This window comes from Glycine soja, chromosome 14, assembly GCF_004193775.1.
Source record: "Glycine soja cultivar W05 chromosome 14, ASM419377v2, whole genome shotgun sequence".
Classification (NCBI taxonomy): domain Eukaryota; kingdom Viridiplantae; phylum Streptophyta; class Magnoliopsida; order Fabales; family Fabaceae; genus Glycine; species Glycine soja.
In genome coordinates this window covers 46,218,754-46,239,006 of record NC_041015.1, presented here as the reverse complement: position 1 = coordinate 46,239,006, position 20,253 = coordinate 46,218,754, and the positions used below count along the sequence as shown (strand labels likewise).

Sequence of the window (20,253 nt, the reverse complement as noted above, 5' to 3'; positions counted from 1 at the left end):
TTCAGATTGCATGTTAACCCTAGCAGCCTAGCCTGCATAAAAAAAATGATTCAGCTTGCATGTGAACCCTAGCCTTTCAGAAGCTTGCGTCCCATCAACGTGTCATGCTGGAGCTAATGGCAGTACTACTCTTCCCCTATCCCGCCAGCCCCAGTAGCGGTACAAGCTCTCTCTCTCCTACTCAGCCTGTCCCGCCATTCGTACTGGCGGTTTAGGCTGAGTCCCGCTGTTGCCAATGGCGGCATCCTTGTTCCCGCCATTGCCAGTGGCGGTACAAGCTCTCCCGCCGATAGCAATGGCGGCATCCACGTCCATAACAGACCCTGTCTGTAATATGTTTTAAAAGGAACCCTGTTTGGTAAATTGTTTCTAAAACAAGCCCTGTACAGTAAATTTGCCTGCTCTTAGGATTCTATGTCTACTTTGGTACTGTCTACGGTGAAGTATGCAAAAAGTGCACCACCAGTGAAGCATTAAAATTCAACGTTAGATTTATTAATAAAATAGTAAACAAACAAGATACTTGACCTATTATCGAATGATAATTTTTCATTTTTTTTCAATTTTAATTCAATTAAACAATTCTAAGCTTTCATTAATCAATTCTTCAATCTCACGTGATCATCATACCCTCCCTCTTTGACTTTGAATCTCTTCCTCCCATCTTTCCTTCTTTGCTACTAAAAAATATCATTTTAAGGTTGTCATTTTAACATTGTTTTTCTTATAGAAATTGATATTAAGAAAAATGTGATGACATAATTATAAATAATTTGAGTTCATTAACATTGATTTTTAAAAAATCGATGTTTTTTATTTATATTAACATCGATTTTTATAAAAATTGATGTTTGAACAATTCTTAACATCGGTTTTTAAAAATCAATGTTGTTGTGAATATGTTAACATCGATTTTTTTTTTTTTTTATAAAAATCGATAATGTTTGAACAATTCATAATATAGGTTTTAAAAAAGAGATGTTATTGTGAATATGTTAACATCGATTTTTATAAAAATTAATGATGTATTTTTATCCAAATTAAAACCCCAATCAATTCAATAACATCACACTCACTCTCTTCACCACTCTACGCTTCCCCCACTTCTTCGTTCTCCCTTTCTCTTCCCTGAGTGAAGACTTTGACCAACAAGACCATCACCCTCGAGGTGGAGATCGTAGATTGTGCACACAATAAAGGCTCCCTCCCTCTCACGGGCCAATACACCCCTCGCAACTTCATTATCTCCTTCCAGCGTCCTAGATCTGTCATCATCCTTGTCAAGGCCAGCGCCCCCGTTGACCACACCATCGCCACCTTCTTCGACCACCTCGACCCCGACGATTGCATCATCGATGACGATAATAAGTGGTACGAGAACATCGAGTACTACATGAACCTTGTTGCTGACAAAGGCCTCCTCTACCTCGGCATGGGCGTCTCTAGCGGCAAAGACAACGCATGCCACGACCCTCCCTAATGCCCGATGGGTCCCACCAGGCCTACTCCAATGTCCAGGGCATCCTCCACAAAATCACCACCCATGTCGAGGACGACCCCTATGTCACCTACATTGCCGAGGGAGGCTCTGGAAACTTCATCAAAATTGTCCACAACTGATGTAAACCCATTTGCACAAGAGTTGAGGATGGATCTTCAAAGGTTTTTTTTCTTTTTTTTTTGTATGAAATTCATAAAATGAAATGGATAAGGAGAATGAAGAAGGTGGTTGGAAGAATCACTCCTCCGGAATTAGTGTCACACACAAGGTGGTGTTCCTTGATAAACCAATTTCTTGAATCACTCAAGTAACTAAGGAGATTCACTCTCCCACTTTAGAAGGTGATTAAAACTCAATTCAAGGTTTGTCTTTTATTAGAAAATGTGCAGCCCATAAACAAGAATGACATCAAGTTGGTTACACAAGTGAGAAGATGAAATGATCACCAATAACAACAATTGATGGTTTCATTATACCTAATTAAAACTAGAATTAAGACAAATGATCACCAATAACAACAATTGATGGTGTCATTATACCTAATTAAACTAGAATTAAGACACAAAAACATGTGGAAAAATGCTTAGCTCTTGGTCAGCCAAGAGGAAGCCACAAGCCTAGAGTTTCCACCTTATTAAACCTTAATTTCTTTAAATTAAAACAAGCCCATAGGTGGTGAAAATCCAAAGAGAATTTATAGTCACTTTAACATAAGTTTGGGCCTTTATTTCAACTAACAAAATACTAATAAAATCACTCAACAAAGGTGGGACCCTTTACTCTTCTTGGAACATGGTCCAATTGACAATCCGAAGTTTCTTCACTTGTAACTTGGGCCTATATTCAAATAGCATGGTTAACACTTATTGAAGAGCTTCCTTGGCCTTCTTTGTTCTAGCCCTTGGCATAGGTCCTCCAAGTTCTTCTAAAGGTTCCTTGCCCTTAGTCCTTGCCATGTCCTCATCACTCTCTCCCTCTTCAAAAGGATTTGTCCTCAATCGGCTTCTCCATCTACATAAAAAAAAATTAAGTCAGACACATTAGATGTAGTACTCACATTATACTCATCAGGAAATTCAATCTTGTATGCATTGTCATTTATCCTTTCAAGTACTTCAAATGGACCATCCCCTCTAGGTTGAAGCTTGGATTTTCTTTACTCCGAAAACCTCTCCTTTCTCATGTGAACCCAAAACCAATCTCCGGGTTGGAAAACAATCTTTTTGCACCCCTTGTTTGCTTCTCTAGCATAGCTCTCGTTCCTCTTTTCAATTTGGGCCTTGACTCTTTCATGGAACTTTTTCACATAGTCTGCTTTGGCTTGTCCTTCCTTATGCTCAAAAACTGAAATATTAGGCATTGACAACAAATCAAGAGGAATTAGTGGATTGAAATCATAAACAACCTCAGAAGGAGAACATCTAGTGGTGCTATGCACAACCCTATTATAAGCAAATTCAATGTGAGGTAAGCAAACTTCCCAATTTTTAAGATTATTTTTCAAAACAGTCCTTAGAAAGGTACCCAAAGTCCTATTCACGACCTCTATTTGTACATCCGTTTTAGGGTGACAAGTAGTAGAAAATATTAACTTAGTACCCAACTTTCCCCATAAGGTCCTCCAAAAATGGCTTAGGAACTTGGAGTCCCTATCACTAACAATGCTTTTTGGTAATCCATGGAGTTTCACCACTTCTTTGAAGAACAAATCCACCACATGATTAACATCATCAAATTTCCTACAAGGAATAAAATGAGCCATTTTAGAAAACCTATCAACAACAACAAATATGGAATCCTTACCATTACTTGTTCTAGGCAGCCCTAAAACAAAGTCCACATATAAATCAATCCATGGAGAATCCGGAATTGATAAAGGGGTATACAAACCATGAGACATTACCTTTGACTTGGCCTTTTTGCAAACAATACAATGCTCACAAAATTTCTGCACGTTTTTCTTCATGTTAGGCCAATAAAAAATGCTCTTTCAATATATCTAAGGTCTTTTGGACCCCAAAATGCCCCATCAACCCACCTTTATGGGCTTCACACACGAGCAAGTTTCTAGTAGAACACTTGGGCACACATAATTTATTTTCTTTGAAGAGGTAGCCCTCATATCTATAAAAACCATCTTTAGAAAACTTTTCACAATTTTTGAAGATTTCACCAAAGGTGTCATCTCCCTCATACATTTCTTTCAAGCAATCAAATCCAATCATTTTTGTTTCAAGCATAGAAAGCAAAAAGTGTCTCCTTGACAAGGCATCCGTAACAATATTTCCTTTTCCCTTTTTATGTTTAATAACATAAGGAAATTGCTCAACAAATTCCACTCATTTGGCATGCCTTTTGTTTAGCTTACCTTGTCCCTTTAAGTATTTTAGGGACTCATGGTCACTATGGATCACAAACTCCTTGGGATAAAGATAGTGTTGCCATGTTTTCAACGCTCTCACTAAGGCATACAACTCCTTATCATAAGTAGAATAGTTAAGGGTAGGAAAATGTTTTCTCTTTGACTTTCCTCCATAGACTTCAATTGATGGCCAAGTAACCGCCTAATCATTAACAATTCTCCCTCTGGTGTTTTCTCCACTTCATCCTCATCATCCTCACTTTCTTCTCCCTTTTCAACTTTAGACTCACTAATATACTCTCCATCTCTAAGAATCATGGCTTTCTTGTTAGGGCACTCATATGCATAATGTCCCAAGCCTTGGCTTCGAAAACACTTCACATCCTGACTCTTTTTTAAGGATTGTTCACAGAATTTTGGAGGAGTTTTTGATGGTATAGATGCCGCATTAGAGGTGGCAACCCCTTTGCTCTTGTCCTTCCAACTAGAAGAACCATAATTAGTGGAACTCCTTTTGGCCATACTTTCCTCTTCAATTGTTTCTCTACTCGAATTTTTTTGTGAAGCAAATCCTCCATTTCAAAAAATTCTTGCAGCTTAACAACATCATGAATATCAATATTTAAACCATTAAGAAATCTTGCCATAGTTACCTTTTCATCCTATTTTATCTTGGCTTGAATCATAAGCACCTTCATTTCTTTATAGTATTCCTCAACGCCTTTGCTACCTTGGGACAACTTTTGAAGTTTGAATTTTAAGTCCCTAGTTTAGCTTGCCGGCACATACCACTTCCTTATGATCCTTTTCATCTTAACCCAAGTTTCCACCAAAGGCCCCTCATTTCTAGCTCTCTCATTTTGCAATTTATTCCACCACACAAGAGCATAATCCGAGAATTCCACAGCTGCTAGCTTCAATTTTTGGGCCTCCTCAAAGGGGTTACATGAGAAGATATGCTCTATCTTGAGCTCCCACTCCAAATATGCCTCCGGATCACTTTTGCCTTTAAAGGGAGGAATGTTGAGCTTGATTCCTTCAATTCGGTTTGGCCTTGGACCACCACCATTTCCTCATCTCCTTTCGTCCTCATGACATTCACGATTCTCTAATCGCTCAATTCTTTCATACAACTCCTTGTTGTTCTCTCTCAATAGTCTTTGCATTTAAGCATTGAGAGCATCCAACAAGAATCTTTGAGCTCGAAGATGCAGAATCCGTTACGCGCGCTAAGCCCAGCTACACGCTAAGCGCGCGATCCAATAGAAGCACAGGCTAAGCCTGCATGGCGGGCTAAGCGCGCGATCCGAACGCGCTAAGCGTGAGGTGTCGCGTTGAGCGCGACTATGAAGGCCCAAAGCCCACTTCAACAACTATAAATAGAGAGCCAGTCCCAATGAATCAACATCTCGCCTCAGAGCACTTTTCTAAGCACTCCAAGCCTGAGCTCTCTCTTCTCTCTCTATATTCTTTGTTTTTATCCCTATTCTTTCTTTTACCCCCAGTTGTAAAGCCCTCAATGGCCATGAGTGGCTAATCCCTTAGCTAGGGCCTAGCAGGCCTAAAAAGCCAACGATGTACGGTGTGCTTCAAGAATTATCAATGTAAAGAGAATTTATTCCAGATTTTTCTGTTCTAATTCTTTTCTTATTATCATGCATTCGTTCTTGAATTTCTTTTGGGTTTTATTCGCTCGGGAGAGGGTATTTCATAATAAGGGTTTAAGATTTAATGCATGCTAGGCATAGAATGATAACTCAATGCCCATGCGTTTAGCAACATCTATAACTTAATCTTAATGCATTTTAACTATTGAATCTTCGCAAAGACATTTGGGAGATAGGTAGTTAAAATAGGCTTGTCAACGTGAGGCATCAGGGACAGGTAAAATTAATAGATGTGGGTAGAACTAATACCAGTGCATTGGTAATGAATATCATATTTACATGCATCGTAGGCCAATTGGGTTTGTCTGGTCTTGGCATTTTTATTAATTGTCTTTCCTTTTAAACCATTTGATTTAGTAATAGCAACCTATTCCTGCACTTATTCCTGCTTTTATTATTTTACTATCACTTACAAATTGAGAAGTATTCAATAAAGTGCAATAAAATCCCTGTGGAAACGATACTCGGACTTTCAAGGTTTACTACTTAAGAGCGATTTGGTGCACTTGCCAAAGTCTCAACAAGTTTTTGGCGTCGTTGTCGGGGATTTTATTTTCGCACTTAATTACCATACTATATCAGTTTGTAAGCCCAACTCTTCTTTTCTTGGCTTATTCTCTTAGTATTTTCTCTCTTCACTTCTATTCTTTCTTTCTTCCATAATTGCACGGGTAGTGCCTTTTTGTTTTTATGCGACTTAGAACTGCATCTGGAGACGTTGTCCCTATTAACTTAGAAATTGAAGCTACTTGTCGGCGTAACAACGCTGTAAGAAGAAGAAGGGAACAAGACACAGAAGGAAGCAGTTACACCTCACCTCCTCTTTCTCCACATCACACTGAAATGGACGGGGAACCGGCACGAAGAGTCACCCTAGAGGACTTCTCTAATACCGCCACTCCTCAGTTCTTCACGAGCATTGCAAGGCCGGAGGTACAAGCAGCCAATATTTCCTACTCGCACTCCCTTATTCAGCAAATCCAAGGGAACCTCTTCCATGGTCTTCCGAGCGAAGATCCATATGCTCACCTCGCCTCGTACATAGAAATATGCAACACTGTAAAAATCGCCGGAGTCCCAGAAGATGCAGTACGCCTTAACCTCTTCTCCTTTTCCCTAGCAGGAGAGGCAAAACAGTGGTTGCATTCTTTCAAAGGTAACAGCTTAAGAACCTGGGAAGAAGTAGTGGAAAAGTTCTTAAAGAAGTACTTCCCAGAGTCAAAGACCGCCGAAGGGAAAATGGAGATTTCTTCTTTTCATCAATTCCCAGATGAATCCCTTAGCGAAGCACTAGACCGTTTTCACGGACTGTTAAGAAAGACACCGACACACGGATACAGCGAGCCAGTACAACTGAACATATTCATCGATGGCTTGCGACCTCAATCGAAACAGCTACTAAATGCATCTGTAGGAGGGAAGATCAAATTGAAGACTCCCGAGAAAGCGATGGAACTCATCGAGAACATGGCGGCAAGCGATCAAGCAATCCTTCATGATCGTACCTATGTTCCCACGAAAAGAAGCCTCTTGGAACTCGGCACACAGGACGCGACGCTGGCACAAAACAAGTTGTTGACGAGGCAGATAGAAGCCCTTACCGAAACCCTCAGCAAATTACCTCAATAATTACAAGCGGTATATTCTTCCCACTCTTCTGTTTTGCAGGTAGAAGGATGCCCCACATGCGGAGGAACTCATGAGCCTGAACAATGTGTAAGCCAACAGGATACCTCTCAAGAAGTAAACTATATGGGCATACCAAATCGCGGATTTCAGGGTTACAACCAGGGGAACTCATCCGGATTCCACCAAGGGGGAGCAGGATTCAATCACGGGCCACCGGGATTCAATCAAGGAAGAAACTTCACGCAAGGTTCAGGGTGGAGGAATCAGGGAAACCAATATAAGGAGCACAGGAACCAACAACCATACCAACAACCATACCAACCGCCATACCAGCATCCCAGCCAAGGTCCAAATCAGCAAGAAAAGCCCACCAATATAAAAGAACTGCTGCTGCAATTCATCCAGGAGACACGATCTCATCAAAAGAGCACGAATGCAGCCATTCGGAATCTGGAAGTTCAAATGGGCCAATTGGCACACGACAAAGCTGAACGGCCCACTATAACTTTCGGGGCTAACACGGAGAAAAATCCGAAGGAAGAATGCAAGACAGTGCTGACTCGAGGGCAGAAAAAAGCACAGGAGGAAGGTAAGGTTGAAGAACAAGACCAGCCAGAGGAAGAAAGGACAGAGACACCAGAAGAAAGGACAGAAGAAGAAGAGAAGGTGTCATCACCACCTAAAACCAAGAGCCAAAAAGCAAGAGAAGCCGAGAAGGAAGAACCGCCATCCCTACCACAAGATCTCACATATCCTGTGGTATCCACCAAAAAGAACAAGGAACGCTACTTCAGACGTTTCTTGGAAATATTCAATGGGCTGGAGATCACTATGCCATTCGGGGAAGCCTTACAGCAGATGCTCTTCTACTCCAAATTTATGAAGGACATCCTCACCAAGAAGGGGAAGTACATTGACAATGAGAATATTGTGGTAGGGGGTAACTGCAGCGCTATAATACAGAGGAAGCTACCCAAGAAGTTTAAGGACCCCGGAAGTGTTACCATCCCGTGCACCATAGGGAAGGAAACGGTGAACAAGGCCCTCATTGATTTAGGAGCAAGTATCAATCTGATGCCCTTGTCAATGTGTAAAAGAATCGGAAATTTGAAGATAGATCCTACCAAGATGACGTTTCAACTAGCAGATCACTCGATTAAAAGGCCATACGGGGTGGTAGAAGATGTCCTAGTCAAGGTACGCCACTTTACTTTTCCGGTGGACTTTGTCATAATGGATATCGAAGAAGACATAGAAATTCCCCTCATCTTAGGCAGACCTTTCATGTTGACTGCCAACTGTGTGGTGGATATGGGGAATAGGAACTTGGAGTTGAGTATTGACAATTAGAAGATCACCTTCGACCTTTTCAAAGCAATGAAGTACCCATAGGAAGGTTGAAAGTGCTTTAGAGTAGAGGAGATTGATAAGGAAGATGTCAGTATTCTCAAGACACCACAGTCTTCACTAGAGAAAGCAATGGTAAATGCTTTGGACTGTCTAACCAGTGAAGAGGAAGAAGATCTGAAGGCTTGCTTGGAAGACTTGGATCGACAAGACAATATTCCTGAGGGAGAAGCCAAATTTGAGACGCTAGAGAAGAAAGTTCTGTTCGAGAAGAAGAAGATAGAGTTGAAGATATTGCCTGATCATCTAAAGTATGTGTTCTTAGAGGAAGATAAGCCTGTAGTGATCAGTAACGCACTCACAATAGAAGAGGAAAACATGTTAGTAGATGTCCTCAAGAAACACAGGGAAGCTATTGGATGACATATATCGGACCTTAAGGGAATTAGCCCTGCTTATTTCATACACAAAATAATGATGGAAGAGGACTACAAGCCAGTCCGACAACCCCAAAGGCGGCTAAATCCAACAATGAAGGAAGAGGTAAGAAAGGAGGTACTCAAGCTCTTTGAGGCTGGGCTCATATACCCCATCTCTGACAATGCTTGGGTAAGCCCAGTACAGGTGGTTCCCAAGAAAAGTGGAATGACAGTGGTACGGAATGAGAAGAATGACTTGATACCAACACGAATTGTCACTGGCTGGTGAATGTGTATCGACTATCGCAAGCTGAATGAAGCCACACGGAAGGACCATTTCCCTCTACCTTTCATGGATCAGATGCTGGAGAGACTTGCAGGGCAAGCGTACTACTGTTTCTTGGATGGATACTCGGGATATAATCAGATTGCGGTGGACCCCAGAGACCAAGAGAAGACGGCCTTCACATGCCCTTTTGGCGTCTTTGCTTACAGAAGGATGCCATTCGGGTTATGTAATGCACTAGCCACATTTCAGAGGTGCATGCTGGCCATTTAATCAGACATGGTGGAGAAAAGCATCGAGGTATTTATGGACAACTTCTCAGTTTTTGGACCTTCATTTGACAGTTGTTTGAGGAACCTAGAGATGGTACTTCAGAGGTGCGTAGAAACAAACTTAGTACTGAACTGGGAAAAGTGTCATTTTATGGTTCGAGAGGGCATAGTCCTAGGCCACAAGATCTCAGCTAGAGGGATTGAGGTTGATCGGGCAAAGATAGACGTCATCGAGAAGCTGCCACCACCATTGAATGTTAAAGGTGTCAGAAGTTTCTTAGGGCATGCAGGATTCTACAGGAGGTTTATCAAGGACTTCTCGAAGATTGCCAGACCCCTAAGCAACCTGCTGAATAAAGATGTGGTTTTCAAGTTTGATGAAGAATGTTCAGTAGCATTTCAGACACTAAAGGACAAGCTCACCACTGCACCTGTGATGATTGCACCAGACTGGAATAAGGACTTTGAACTAATGTGCGATGCCAGTGATTATGCAATAGGAGCAGTTCTAGGACAAAGGCACGATAAGGTATTTCACGCCATCTATTATGCTAGCAGGGATCTGAATAAAGCACAGTTGAATTATGCCACCACAGAAAAGGAAATGCTAGCCATTGTCTTTACCTTGGAGAAGTTCAGGTCATACTTAATAGGGTCGAGGGTCACCATTTTTACAGATCATGCTGCCATCAAACACCTACTCGCCAAAACAGACTCAAAGCCAAGGTTGATTAGATGGGTCTTGTTATTACAAGAATTTGACATCGTCATCAAGGACAAGAGAGGATCCGAGAATGTGGTAGCCGATCATTTATCTCGGTTAAAGAATGAAGAAGTCACCAAGGAAGAACCAGAGGTAAGAGGTGAATTTCCTGATGAGTTTCTTTTGCAGGTTACCACTAGACCTTGGTTTGTAGACATGGCAAATTACAAAGCTACGGGAGTTATTCCAGAGGATTTTTATTGGAGTCAGAGGAAGAAATTTCTACATGATGCACGCTTCTATGTGTGGGATGATCCTCATTTGTTCAAGGCGGGAGCAGATAATGTATTAAGGAGATGCGTCACCAAGGAAGAAGCACGAAGCATTCTTTGGCACTGTCACAGTTCACCATATGGCGGACATCACAGCGGGGACAGAATGGCAGCAAAAGTGCTACAATCAGGTTTTTTCTGGCCCTCTCTTTTTAAAGATGCTTACGAGTTTGTGCGTTGTTGTGATCAATGCCAGATGAATATGGGGAATATCTCGAAGAAATGAGATGCCTTTACAGAATATCATGGAAGTGGAGATCTTTGACTGTTGGGGCATAGACTTCATGGGACCCCTGCCTTCGTCATATGGAAATATCTACATCTTGGTAGCAGTGGATTATGTCTCCAAATGGGTGGAAGCCATAGCTACGCCAAAGGATGATGCCAGGGTAGTGATTAAATTTCTAAAGAAGAACATTTTCTCCCGTTTCAGAGTCCCACGAGCCTTGATTAGTGATGAAGGAACGCATTTCTTCAACAATCAGTTGAAGAAAGTCTTGGAGCACTATAATGTCCAACATAAGGTGGCCACACCTTATCATCCTCAGACAAATGGCTAAGCAGAAATCTCTAACAGGGAGCTCAAGCGAATCCTGGAGAAGACAGTTGCATCATCCAGAAAGGATTGGGCCTTGAATTTCGATGATACTCTCTGGGCCTATAGGACCGCGTTCAAGACCCCCATCAGCTTATCGCCATTTCAGCTAGTGTATGGGAAGGCATGCCAATTACCAGTAGAGCTGGAGCACAAAGCATATTGGGCTCTTAAGTTGCTTAACTTTGACGACAATGCATGCGGGGAAAAGAGGAAATTACAGCTTCAGGAGTTAGAAGAGATGAGACTGAATGCCTATGAGTCATCCAAAATTTACAAGGAAAAGACGAAGGCATATCATGATAAGAAACTGCAAAGGAGAGAATTCCAGCCAAGGCAGCAAGTATTACTCTTTAACTCGAGGCTAAGGCTATTCCCAGGTAAGCTGAAGTCCAAGTGGTCAGGGCCATTTATCATAAAAGAAGTCAGACCTCATGGAGCAGTGGAATTGGTGGACCCTAGAGAAGAGAACTTTGAGAAAAAATGGATCGTCAATGGACAGCGCTTGAAGCCGTATAACAGAGGACAACTAGAGTGATTGACGACCATCATCTACTTAAATGATCCTTGAGAAGGCCTACTGTCTAGCTAAAGACAATAAACTAAGCACTGGTTGGGAGGCAACCCAACATATATTGTAAATATGTAGTCATTTATTTTATATAAAAAAAGCCCAACAGGTGCAAACAGCAAACAAGGGGTACGAAAAGCAAAGGTCCAACCGGTGCAGTCAGCAATAGGAGGGGTGCCAATAGCAGAAGTAAAGTGGGCTGCACGAAGCCAAACGCTTAGCGCGAGACCTTGCGCTAAGCACCCAGGTAAGTTTTTGAATTTTGAATTTTAAATCTGAGAGGCAACCAAGGGGTGCTTCCCTTGGTGCGCTTAGCGGCCACAAGCGCGCTAAAGCGCGAATGTCATAAATTCTGGGGAGTTTTCGAAATGCCCCCAACCCCTCAGTTGCCTCCCAGGGGGTTTTTAATCTTAGAACCCCATATTTTTCCTTCTTCTGCGCCTTCCAACTCTCAGAATACCTTCTTTCTCTGCACTGTTTTTCTACTCACATATTTGAATCTGGATTGTGCTGTAAACTTTACATGTATCATCACGCTAAGCCTTGCACATAGGCTTAGCGGGAACATGCAACATGAAAAACAAAACGAGGAGCGCGCTAAGCCGTTGCAAAACAGAGGAGCCACCACGAAGCACGCGCATAGCCAGCACGGTCGTGCTAAGCGCGCTCATCAACCTCAGCGAACGCGCTAAGCGCGTGTTAGTGGCGCTAAGCGACTGCCTCCTTCAACAGACAGGGGCGCCAAGCGCGGGGCTGGGCCTCAGGGCCATCAGCCTTCACGCTTTGCTCTTTACACCCCCACTTCTACTCTCCTCACCCCCTTCTGCTTTACTTTCTGCTCCCCCTTCCTTTTACTTTCTGCACCCTTCTTTACTACCTTCACCCCTAATTTGTTTACTTTTTGCACCCCCCATGTTTACTAACTGCAGTCTGTTCTGCTATTTTTGTTTTTTTTCAGATGGCCTCCCGTAAACGTCGTGCCGTGCCCACACCAGGGGAAGCGTCCAACTGGGACTCTTCCCGCTTTACCTCAGAGATCGCTTGGCACAGGTACCAAGACAACATTCAGCTTCGAAACATCCTTCTGGAGAGGAATGTTGAACTTGAGCTTGGGATGTTCGATGAGTTCCTCCAGGAACTCAGGAGGCGCAGATGGGACCAGGTGCTTACATGTCTACCAGAGAAGAGGATCGATGTGGCTCTGGTGAAGGAGTTCTATTCGAACCTTTATGATCCAGAGGACCACAGTCCCAGATTCTGCAGGGTGAGAGGACAGGTCGTTCGTTTTGACGCTGACACAATTAACGACTTCCTCGACACCCCAGTCATCTTGGAGGACGGGGAAAAGTACCCAGCATACACCAGATACCTCAGCACTCACCCCGATCCTGACACCATCGCCGCCACACTATGTACTCCAGGGGGGCGTTTTGTTCTAAACGCCGATGGCCTTCCCTGGAAACTGCTGAAGAAGGACATGACGACACTCGCTCAGACATGGAGTGTCCTTTCTTATTATGATATCGCACCCACTTCTCACACATCTAATGTTAATCTTGACAGGGCACACTTGATCTACGGTTTGGTGAGCCGGATGGATATGGACGTGGGCAACTTTATATCTCAGCAGATTAGTCAGATTGCCCAGTCCAGCACCTCGAGGCTCGGGTTCCCGGCATTGATTACAGCGTTGTGTGACATTCAGGGGTGGTTTCTGATACCCTGATCTTTGAGTCACTCAGCCCTGCAATCAACTTGGCCTACATGAAGAAGAACTGCTGGAACCCCGCCGATCCATCGATCACATTTCCAAGGACTCGCCGCACACGTACCAGAGCCTCGACATCAGAGGCCCCTCTTCCTACCCAGCCTTCGTCTCAGCCTTCTTCCCAGAGACAGCGACCTCCACCTGCCTCCACCTCAGCATCTCTGGACAAGCATGGTCAGATTCTGAGGTCCCTTCACATCAGACAGCAGCTCATCATGGAGAACATGCACAAGTTGTCCCTACATCTGCAGATGGACCCACCACTCATCACTCTAGAGGCTTATCGTCAGCAGGTTGCCTGGCCAGGAGACCAGCCCTCCATTGACAGGGGGGCAGAGCCTTCTGGAGCCGCTGAGGATCCTGCGACCGATGAAGACCTCATTGCTGACCTAGCTAGCTAGCGCTGACTGGGGCCCATGGGCAGACTTGGACGAAGGCAATTGATTTTTTTTCTTATATTTTGATATTTTCTCTTATGTTTTGATGTTTCTTTTATGTTTTGATGTTTTCTTCTTTTATGTTGTATGTTTCTTTTATGTAGTCTGTTTGGGTATTACAAAGAAGTAGTAGTAATAATATTAGTATTTCAGTATCTGTTTTTTGAGTAATAATTGCATGGTAAACTTGAGCAATCATAATTTTTGAGCTTGTTCTGGAAGGTTCAAACACTTGAGATGCCACTACTCCTTGGAAACACTGGTTCTGAAAGCACAAGTCAGGTCAAGAAATGGAACATGAATAGCACAAGGTGGGAAGGTTAGCCTGATGGAACAAGGTCATAACTGGTACGCCTAATACTTGCTTAAGTCCCGGTGAGAGTGTGAACTTAATTGTGAGAGAAAACACCTATTTTTAAGTTCCTGGTTTTGCATCATTCTTAAACTGTTAGAATAGTTACTTAAGGTGGATATGATCAAGGCCATGTTTGTTATGTTTAGCTACTTAGCCAAAAAGCCAACCCGACATGATTTTTACCCCTTGAACCCATGATTGAGCCAATATATTATTTTGAATTAACCCTTGAGCCAATAAAATGATAGTCCTAACCCTTTAGGATGATAAGAGAGCAAAAATGGGTTATAAAGGTCTTAATTTGGGGGATTTTGGGAAATAGGTAGCTAAGATAATAGCACAGCACATAGTAAGACACCTTTTACAAACTGTAGGCCCAATTCAAAAAAAAAAATGTAATAAAGGGCAGAAACAAAAGGAGCAAGAGAGGTGTCAAAAGAAAAGTGTTGTGGGAAAATAAAAGGATTAAGAAAAAGGCATCGGAAGAATTAGAAATTTTTGCTCTCTTAATCCTAAGTTTGAATTCCCAAGAAAAACCATGATTTTTTGTAAGCCAAGCCCCAATACAAGCCAACAAAGTCCTTAGTGATCCACCTAAAGTAACTAAAGATAACTGTAATTGAGATGAAATGCAAAACTTTGGAGTCTTACTTGCAAGTTGTTAGTAAAATTGCAAACACTGAACCAGACACTTGTGAGCAGAGGGAAACACCAGCCTTGTGAGGAAAGTAAGGCAAACCAAATTTGATTAAGATTTCAGAGGACTGACTAGTTCCACTCTTGTGTTTTATGCTTTCATTTTGAGATGTTGACAGATGCGAAAAGGACCACTGAAAGAAGGAGGATCTGAAGCCATTGATAGTGTTGGAACACTCAGAACTTGCTTGAAAATTTATTTGCTTTTATTCTTGGTTTGCTTGGGGACAAGAAAAGTTTAATTTGGGGGATTTTGATAACTGCTAAATAATTGTGAATTAATAGTAGTTAATTAATCAAATTTTGGCCTAGAATTAATTATTTAGCAGTTATTTATAATTAAAAGTTGAAAAATTAATTAAGTTGAATTTCTGGTTGCAGATACGAAAAATGAGGTTACATTAAGCAAAAAGGGCAACATAAATGAAGAGAAAAAAATAGTTCTGAAGCAGGCCCAGCCCAACACTCGCGCTAAGCGCGCATCAGGCGCTAAGCGAGCAAAGAAGACAGGCGCTAAGTGAGGCGTTGAGCTCGAAGATGCAGAATCCGTTATGCGCGCTAAGCTCGGCTACGAGCTAAGCGTGCGATCCAACAGAAGCATAGGCTAAGCCTGCATGGCGGGTTAAGCGCGTGATCCGATCGCGCTAAGCACGAGGTGTCGCGCTGAGCACGACTATGAAGGCCCAAAGCCCACGTCAACAACTATAAATAGAGAGCCAACCCCAAGGAATCAACATCTCGCCTCTGAGCACTCTTCTAAGCACTCCAAGCCTGAGCTCTCTCTTCTCTCTCTATATTCTTTGTTTTTATCCCTATTCTTTCTTTTACCCCCAGTTGTAAAGCCCTCAATGGCCATGAGTGGCTAATCCCTTAGCTAGGGCCTGGCAGGCCTAAAAAGCCAACGATGTACGGTGTGCTTCAAGAATTATCAATGCAAAGAGAATTTATTCCAGGTTTTTTTGTTCTAATTCTTTTCTTATTATCTTGCATTCGTTCCTGAATTTCTTTTGGGTTTTATTCGCTCGGGAGAGGGTATTTCCTAATAAGGGTTTAAGATTTAATGCATGCATTAGTTTTAGGGGTTATACACTTGGGAAAGGGTAGTACCTAATAGAACATCTTAAGAAAAGAATCCTTGGGTTAGCATTGCTAGGCATAGAATGATAACTCAATGCCCATGCATTTAGCAACATCTAGAACTTAATCTTAATGCATTTTAACTATTGAATCTTCGCAAAGGCATTTGGGAGATAGGTAGTTAAAATAGGCTTGTCAACGTGAGGCATCAGGGACAGGTAAAATTAATAGATGTGGGTAGAACTAATACCAGTGCATTGGTAATGAATATCATATTTACATGCATCGTAGGCCAATTGGGTTTGTCCGGTCTTGGAATTTTTATTAATTGTCTTTCCTTTTAAACCATTTGATTTAGTAATAGCAACCTATTCCTGCACTTATTCCTGCTTTTATTATTTTACTATCACTTACAAATTGAGAAGTATTCGATAAAGTGCAATAAAATCCCTGTGGAAACGATACTCGGACTTCCAAGGTTTACTACTTAAGAGAGATTTGGTGCACTTGCCAAAGTCTCAACAAGCCACAAGCCTAGAGTTTCCACCTTATTAAATCTTAATTTCTTTAAATTAAAACAAGCCATAGGTGGTGAAAATCCAAAGAGAATTGACAATCACTTTAACATAATTTTGGGCCTTTATTTCAACTAACAAAATACTAATAAAATCACTCAACAAAGGTGGCACCCTTTACTCTTCTTGGAACATGGTGCAATTGACAATCCGAAGCTTCTCCACTTGTAACTTGGGCCTATATTCAAATAGAATGGTTAACACTTGTTGAAGAGCTTCCTTGGCCTTCTCTGTTCCGGTCCTTGGCATAGGTCCTCCAAGTCCTTCTAAAGATTCCTTGCCCTTAGTCCTTGTCATGTCCTCATCAACAACGAAATCAAATATGGCAACATGCAACTCATCTTTGAAGCCTACGATGTTTTGAAGCACGTCGGTGGCTTGTCGAATTTTGAGCTTGTAGAGATTTTTGCAGAGTGCAACAGAGAGGAACTTGAGAGTTTCTTGATTAAAATTACTGTCAATATTTTTAAAGTGAAGGATGAAGATGGTGAAGGGTTTTTGGTGGATAAGATTTTGGATAAGACTGGGATGAAGGGGACTGAGAAATGGATGGTGCAGCAAGCGACTGAACTTTCGATAGTCGTGCCCACGATTGCAACGTCTTTGGATTGTTGGTACTTGAGTGGGTTGAAGAAAAAGAGGGAGAGTGTTATAGTGGTGCTGAAGGAAGCAAGGTTGAGTGATAAATTGGGGAGGGTAAGTGTGAGTGGGGTGGATAAGAAGAGGTTGATTGATTATGTGAGACATGCTTGGTATGCTTCCAAGATTTGTAGTTATGCTCGGGGGATGAATTTGCTAAGGGCTAAGAGTAATGAGAAAGAAGGGAACTTGAATTTGGGGAAGTTGGCTAGGATTTGGAAGGGAGGGTGTATCATAAGGGTCGTGTTCTTGGACAGAATCAAGATGGCTAATCAAAGGAACCCTAATTTGGCAAAGGGATATAAAATTATACTTCTATTGGAGGATGAGAAACCTCCCCAAAATAATCTCATTGAATTCATAGAAGAAGCCATGAATTTTGTAGGCAAGATTAAGGTAAATACATTGTCAATTGTATAGTTGATAAATTTTACTTATGTCTTTCAACACATATGGACAACTTAACTTTTGAATCTAATTGATTGCGTATATATGTCATTTTGTGAATCATTCAAAGTCAATGTTGCATCTATTCCTTCAAGTGGCCTCCTTTGTGGGGTCTTCTATCCAAGTTGTGTGACACTTTTTTTTTCAACATTAACTAATTTTCAATTCAGTTGGTTATGTTTTTTTGGTGACATCATTTCTAGAAATTCTATATTGGAGGACCTCTTCTTTTTCTTCATTCATGTTTATCTTGACATTCTAAAATCTCAAATTATCAAGTTGTTTCGGCAAAGGTTGTGGAGGCACTTCTTAAAGCTTGCAAAAATGGTAATTTTGATTTGGCAAACAAGGAAGCCAACAATTTCATTGCAAAGGGATATTCAACTTCTCAGATGCCTACTCGGGTCTTGATTTTGCATGTTTCAATTTCACTAGGCTTATTTCATCAAGACTTCCACTATATTATTGTTTTAAGATTTTCTTTATTTTTTCTAGTTATTTGAGACTATAGAATCATTAATATTATGAGATTGTATGTAATGTGATGTTGTAATGAAAAAAATATTCTAATTTAAAATTAATATATTTTTTACAAATTAGTTATGGTTGGTTCATTATAAAAATAGATAAAATATTAAAGAAAATACAAAAAAACATTGGTTGATCTAAAACCGATGTAGAAAGTGTATTTACAACATCAGTTTTCACCACAACCAATGCTATAAAGACATTTTCTACATCAGTTTTGACCAAAATCGATGTCGTAAGCATATTAAACATCGATTTTGCCAAAAACCGATATTTCATATGACTTTGAACATTTATTTTTTAAGAACCGATGTAAAAAACACTTTAGAATACACAATTTTGGTCACATTTCTACATCAATTTCAACCAGAAACGATGTAGAAAGCGATTTTTAACATTGATCTTAAAATCGATGTTGAAAATGCTTAATTTCAACAACGACTTTCCATAATTGATGTTAAAACTCTTTCATATAGTAGTGCCCAATGCCTCCTTCCAATCAACCCAAGTGCATAATCTTTTTTCTTTTTTATACAGACCACATGTATTTTTATTACAGATAATCATGTTTATAGACTAACAATGGTTAACACAAGTGGAAGTGGCTTGTATTCTTTAACCAAGTGGTCTAGGGTTCAGATCCTAGTTGGTTCTTGGAAAAAATAGTGTTGGAGGAAAAAGATTCATTTTATGTACGCTTGCCTGATTCACAACAAAAATTAATCACTATCTCCAGTGGAAACAACTTATCATTACCAAAATCAACAAGAAAGACTACTATGAACAACAATACTCTTTTTTGAATATTTAATGCAACTATATACACAAAATTCAAAATTACCATTTAATAAATTTATATAGAATACAAGTTTTATCAAGTAGATTGTAAAATATTATTTATGATGTTAATGTTTATTTGTGACAAATCTTGTTTATATTCAATAATAATAAGAATAGGTCGAATAATTTTTATTTCCTTATAGTCAGAAGATTATATCATGTTATTCATGATGTACATCAATAAAATACTATTAATTTTGATTTTATGAAAAATTATATATATATATATATATATAATGATAAAAAATGTAAGTTAATTGTGAATTTTGTGATAAAATTATTAATTAAAACATTATTTAATAATGTAAGCCAAATTTTGACTTACACCCATATAAGGCTACATTTCTTTCTACTCTACAATGAGGTTAATACTTGTATCCATTGCTAATTAAATACTTGTCCCTTGGTTTCTTTTTATTCGTCTTGTAATATTTTTATGTAAAAAAATAAGAAATGAAATAAAAACATTTATCTTATGAAATTTTTATGTGGTTTCATATTTTACTCTTTTTTCCATTTTTACTTCACAAAAATGTATATGTGTAAATTAATTAAATATTAGATGAAAATTTAAGGGTATAATTGGAAAATAATAATTAAGAATATCTTTTTTATGCAAAAAGCTGGCATACATAGATGAATAGTAGCTAGATTGATCCTAATTAGATTGACACTCCTCTAGATACCTACCAAATGACCAGAAAAATATTATTAACAAAAAGAGAAAGAGAGAAGGTATAAAACATGGGGAACAAAAACCCATGCTATCAAAACAAAACTATTTAAACCTATAGTTTAATAAACCAATTCTATTTCTATAGAACTATGCTTTAACAAAAGAAGGGATTGAAACTGAATCCCACCAACATAATGATGATAAAGGAAGCATGATCGAAGGGAAGAAGATTTACACAAGTATTGCCTTCTTAGCATATGTGTGCAACTAAAAATTGCATATTTTTTGTTTTCCTAATGCAATTAATTCATCTATTTCTTAACTTATAAGAAACTAAGTTAGTATTATGAAAAAAATGTACTACTAAAATAGAATTGCATTCCAACCAAAGCTTTGCACACATTTTTTAGAAGCAATTTCTATCGCAAGGATGACTCCCATAAGTTCGGCAAATTAAATTAGATTTATGAATGCCCACATTAGATGCAAAGCCTCCCAGGAAATGAGCATTATTGTGATCTCTGAAGATAC

At 40.2% G+C, this 20,253-nt stretch overlaps 1 pseudogene; it reads left to right on the top strand.

The window, feature by feature from the left end:
• Window positions 1–235: 235 nt before the first annotated feature.
• LOC114384141 lies at window positions 236–17,651 on the top strand (annotated as a pseudogene).
• The last annotated feature ends 2,602 nt before the right edge of the window (window positions 17,652–20,253 follow it).